Consider the following 5,936-nt stretch of genomic DNA (forward strand, 5'->3'; position numbering starts at 1 on the left):
ACATCACAGTGTGACACACCATCACCTGGGGGCTTAGACACATCACAGGGTGGCACACACTACACCTTGGGACATAAAAGCATCACAGGGTTACACACCATCACCTGGGGACATAAACACTATCACAGGGTGACACACCATCACCTAGGGACATAAACGCACATCCGGGTTACACACACCATCACCTGGTTGGACCATCACAGGGTTTCGCCAGACACACCATTCACCTGGGGGACATAAATACATCAAGGTGACACACCATCACCTGGGGGACATAAACACATCACAGGGTGACACACCATCACCCGAGGGGACATAAACACATCACAGGGTTACACATCATCACCTGGGGACATAAACACATCACAGGGTGACACACCATCACCTGGGGGACATAAAACATCACAGAGATTTACTCACCATCACCTGGGGGACATAAACACATCACAGTGTGACACACCAGACACACCATCACCTGGGGGACATAAACACATCACAGGGTTTAACACACCATCACCTGGGGACAAACCGGCATGCAGGGTGACACACCATCACCTCGGGACATAAACACATCCACAGGGTTACACACATCACCTGGGGGGACATAACACATCACAGGGTGACACACCATCACCTGGGGGACATAAACACATCACAGAGAAGAGACAAACAAACACACACACACACACACACACACACACACACACCCTGTATCATAAATAGCACCAACTTGCCAATCAAACAATCAATAACACAATCAAATAATCAATCCCTAAGTCACGAAAGGCCTCCGGTAAGAAAGGTGTTGATCGATGTTTTTTTTTTATGCTGCTTATGTCGCGCGTTCGTAGATAGCGATAGATTGATCGATTGAGGGTATCTACCGGCTGATTGATTCATTGATTGTTTTTGGTTGATTGATTGATGTATCCAATTGATCCAATCGTTCGACCAACTGTATTCTATGGAAGTGGACCGGGTGACTGACCCTCTCCAGGAAGTGTATGGCTGTGTCCTGCTGGTCTGGTTTGTAGTCTGTCCAGGTGGTTCAGCCACAGCTCCAGCTCAGACCAGGTGTGCTCAAACACTCCACTGTCCTTCAGCACCTAATTTCCAAACAATGGAGACCAAGGAGTTTACAGGAAGTCACTGTAGATGTGGCCCAATAAATACACCCCAATTCATTTTCCTACGTTGGGCACATTCAAGCGAGTCAGTGGGTATACTAAATTCCCTCTATAGGGCACTCCTTTTGACCCACTATGGGCCCTGGTCAAAAGCAGAGGTGGAAAAAAGTATTAAATTGTCATCACTTGGGTAAAAGAAAAGATTATTTAATAGAAAATTATTCACGGAAAAGTGAATGTCCACTTGCAGAAATACAACTTGAGTAAAAGTCAAAGTATTTGGTTTGAAATATACTTAAGTATCAAAAGTAAAAGTATAAAATCGCTTCAAATTCCTTATATTAAGCAAACCCAGACAACCTTACGATTTTCTCGGTTTTGTTATTTCTACGGATAGCCAGGGGAACACATTTACAAACAAAGCATTTGTGTTTAGTGAGTCCTCCAGATCCAGAGGCAGTAGGGATGACCAGGGATGTTCTCTGTTTGGTGAGTCCTCCAGATCAGATACAGTAGGGGCGACCAGGGGTATTCTCTGTTTAGTGGTCCTCCAGATCAGAGGCAGTAGGGCACGACCAGGGATGTTCTCTGTTTAGTGGGTCCTCCAGATCAGAACAATAGGGATGACCAGGGATGTTCTCTGTTTCAGTGAGTCCTCCAGATCAGAAGGCAGTAGGGATGATCCAGGGATGTTCTCTGTTTGGTGAGTCCTCCAGATCCAGATACAGTGGGGACGACCAGGGATGTTCTCTGTTTAGTGAGTCCTCCAGATCAGAGGCAGTAGGGATGACCAGGGATGTTCTCTGTTTAGTGAGTCCTCCAGATCCAGAGGCAGTGCAAGGGCGACCTGGGATGTTCTCTGTTGTAGTGAGTCCTCCAGATCAGAGGCAGTAGGGATGACCAGGGATGTTCTCTGTTTGGTGGGTCCTCCAGATCCAGAGGTAGTAGGGACGACCAGGGATGTTCTCTGTTTAGTGAGTCACTCCAGATCAGAGGCAGTAAGGGATGACCAGGGATGTTCTCTGTTTAGTAAGAGTCCTCCAGATCAGAGGCAGTAGGGATTGACCAGGGATGTTCTCTGTTTAGTGAGTCCTCCAGATCAGAGGCAGTGGGGGCGACCTGGGATGTTTCTGTTTAGTGGTACCTCCAGATCAGCAGTAGGGATGGGGTGTTCTCTGTTTAGTGGGTCCTCCGGTCAGATGCAGTAGGGATGACCAGGGATGTTCTCTGTTTAGTGAGTCCTCCAGATCCAGAGGCTGTAGGGACGACCAGAATGTTCTCTTTTTAGTGAGTCCTCCAGATCCAGAGGCAGTAGGGGTGACCAGGGATGTTCTCTGTTGTTTAGTGAGTCCTCAGATCAGAGGCTGTGGGGCGACCAGGGATGTTCTCTGTTTGGGTGAGTCCTCCAGATCAGAGGCAGTAGGGATGACCAGGGATATTCTCTGTTTAGAGTCCTCCAGATCAGAGGCAGTAGGGATGACCAGGGATATTCTACTGTTTGATGAGTCCTCCCAGATCCAGAGGCTGTAAGGGACCGACCCAGGGTGTTCTCTGTTTAGTGAGTCCTCCCAGATCAGAGGCAGATAGGGATGACCAGGGATGTTCTCTGTTTCCAGTGAGTCCTCCCAGATCAAGCAGTAGGGATGACCAGGGATGTTCTCTGTTTGAAGTGAGTCCTCCAGATCAGAGGCAGTAGGGATGATTGGGGATGTTCTCTGTTTAGTGAGTCCTCCAGATCAGAGGTAGTAGGGACGACCAGGGATGTTCTCTGTTTAGTGAGTCCTCCAGATCAGAGGCAGTAGGGATGACCAGGGATGTTCTCTGTTTAGTGAGTCCTCCAGATCAGAGGCAGTAGGGATGACCAGGGATGTTCTCTGTTTAGTGAGTCCTCCAGATCAGAGGCGGTAGGGACGACCAGGGATGTTCTCTGTTTAGTGAGTCCTCCAGATCAGAGGCAGTAGGGATGACCAGGATGTTCTCTGTTTAGTGAGTCCTCCAGATCAGAGACAGTAGGGACGACCAGGGATGTTCTCTTGATAAGTGTGTGAATTTGACCATTTTCCTGTTCTGCTAAGCATTCTACATGTAACGGTACTTTTAGGTGTCAAGGAAAATGTACAGACATTATTTTCATTCTGAATGTAGTGAAGTAAAAGTTATCAATAGTAAAAAAATATATATATATATAAATAGTAAAGTACAGATAACCCCAAAAAATGACATAAGTAGTACTTTAAAGTATTTTTACTTAAGTACTTTACACCACTGGTCAAAAGTAGTACACTATGTTAGAGAACGGAGTGCCATTTAGGACAAAGCCAGTGTGTGATTGAAACCCGGACGGAACTGAGGCAGTAGGTCTGCTCACCTTCACCACCAGTTTCTTGGTGGAGATCTTCAGGTGGCTGTTGGTGCTGCTCACAAACATCTTGAGGAGCAAGAAGAACACAGACATCTCCCCAGAGCCTGTCTCCACATGATCCTGACAGAGACAACACAAGGAGCAAAATGGAATGACTACAAGGTTATGAAAAGGAGACTTCACAAATAACCAGGGACAAACTTTCACTGGGGAGACATGACCCCCCCACACACACACACATTCTGAAATTGCATTTTTGTCCCCCCCCAGTTTTATTATTGCACTGTGATGCAAAAGAGGCATGCTGAAGGATCATACAGACACCTCAGAGCGTGAGACACAGAGTAGGTGAACGGATGATCTCGCATGTGTGGTTCCACCGTGAAGCATGGAGGAGGAGGTGTGATGGTGCTTTGCTGGTGACACTATTAGTGATTTGTTTAGATTTCAAGGCACGCTTAACCAGCATGGCTACTCACAGCATTCTGCAGCGATATGCCATCCCATCTGGTTTGGGCTTAGTGGGACTATCATTTGTTTTTCAACAGGACAATGACCCAACACACCTCCAGGCTGTGTAAGGGCTATTTGACCAAGAAGCAGGGTGCTGCATCAGATGACCTGGCCTCCACAATTACCCGACCTCAACCCAATTGAGATGGTTTTGATGAGTTGGACCGCAGAGTGAAGGAAAAGCAGCCAACAAGTGCTCAGCATATGTGAGAACTCCAAGACTGTTGGAAAAGCATTCCAGGTGAAGATGGTTGAGAGAATGCCAAGAGTGTGCAAAACTGTCATCAAGGCAAGAGTGACAATTTTTATTTTTACATATTTTTTTAACATAATTCCATATGTGTAATTTCATAGTTTTGATGTCTTCACTATTATTCTACAATGAAAATAGTAAAAATAAAGACCGGTACTGTATATGTATATATGTATATATATCACTAGATTTGATTTATTACCAGATTAAGGGTACACTGTGCAACTTTCATAGGGTTTGGATGCCCTATATGGAATACTATCACTACAGGAGTCTGTATTGACAACATGCCCACGTCAGGGGAGATACCTATTTAGGCAATCCCTAGCTGCTGGGCTGCTCAGTCCTGGCCCTGGGGGTCTGACCCTGGGCCAGGACTGAGGTTGACACTCTGGCTTCGACCTAACACACCTGGAACCAAGCTAATGAATGTTTCTCTAAGATCCCAAAGCTGAGTGGGGTGTGTTGGGTTGCTGCAGGGCGGTGGGCCCTTAGGGGGCAGGACGGGGCGATCCAGCTATATTGTGTACAAGTAAAAAGAGCACTACAGCTTATGCCTATGATATGAATCACAGCGCCTTCCCGGGCGCCACCGGCTCGCCCTCTGGCGCCACCGGCCCGCCCCTCTGGCGCCACCCGCCGCCCTCTGGCGCCACCGGCCCGCCCTCTGGCGCCACGCCCGCCTCTGGCGCCACCCCCGCCTCTGGCGCCCCTCTGGCAACTTCTCACCATTACAATAACAGGGGGAGGTTAACAAATTACCTGAGAGAGCCCCCCAGATCCCTGCAAGGTTATGTCCCTACCACTTCCAAAAACCAAAGTTGGGCCCCTGAAAATAACAGCCATTTACTGTTGCCATAGTCTCACCTTTCCTTTGAAACCCCTCTAGGAGATGGCAGACAGTACAACCCCTGGTCTGTTCCATGCTCCTTATAGGGGATATTAGCTCCCCTGAACCAGGTGAACCAGGTGATAACTTGCTGGTCTAGAAGCTCCCCTGAACCAGGTGATAACTTGCTGGTCTGGATGCTCACCCCTGTACCAGGTGAAGCAGGTCTAGGAAGTTCCCTGAACCAGGTCTAGAAGCTCCCCTGAACCAGGTGAAGCAGGTCTAGAAGTTCCCCTGAACCAGGTCTAGAAGCTCCCCTGAACCAGGTGATAACAGCAAACACACCCCGATCTATAACGGTCTCACCTGAACTCTGAACCAGGAGAATCTGCTGGCCGGCAGGTCAAGGGCCAGTTGTAGTATCTGGTGTTGAAGGACTGGAGGGACCTCCTCTCTCTCATACCTTTCTCTGACACGATACCTGGAGAGAGACAAAATACAATACCTTTAAAACTAAACATTTACTTGGACATGATCCCTGAAGATTGACACAATCAGTGGATGATTTCACAGGCCTTTTTGGATAGCAGTATGGATACTCCAGAACGATGGGATAATACAGAAGTTGTGTTAATGTAGTAACAGAACGGAAGGCAAATTAATGGATTTTAACATTCTGTTAGTACATAGTGGCAACTTCCATATTTTTAACAGATCAATCAATCGATGAATCAATCGATCGTCCATCCATAGAGTTTATAGAGCAGTACCTTTGAGCAGCTTGCTGAAGTCAAACTTGCTCTGGCTGACCAGATGGGGTACCACCTTCTGGTAGAGACACATGACCTGAAG

At 47.5% G+C, this 5,936-nt stretch overlaps 1 long non-coding RNA gene across 1 annotated transcript; it reads right to left on the minus strand.

Annotated features, from left to right (window-relative positions):
* Nucleotides 1–1,025: 1,025 nt before the first annotated feature.
* On the minus strand, nt 1,026–5,541 carry LOC123731698 (uncharacterized). The gene is made up of 3 exons (XR_006762799.1): nt 5,451–5,541; nt 3,496–3,609; nt 1,026–1,106 (listed from the first exon to the last, which is right to left on the minus strand). It is a non-coding gene; the product is annotated as an uncharacterized lncRNA (long non-coding RNA).
* Between the last annotated feature and the right edge of the window lie 395 nt (nt 5,542–5,936).

Source organism: Salmo salar, unplaced genomic scaffold (genome assembly GCF_905237065.1).
Source record: "Salmo salar unplaced genomic scaffold, Ssal_v3.1, whole genome shotgun sequence".
NCBI classification, from domain to species: Eukaryota; Metazoa; Chordata; class Actinopteri; order Salmoniformes; family Salmonidae; genus Salmo; species Salmo salar.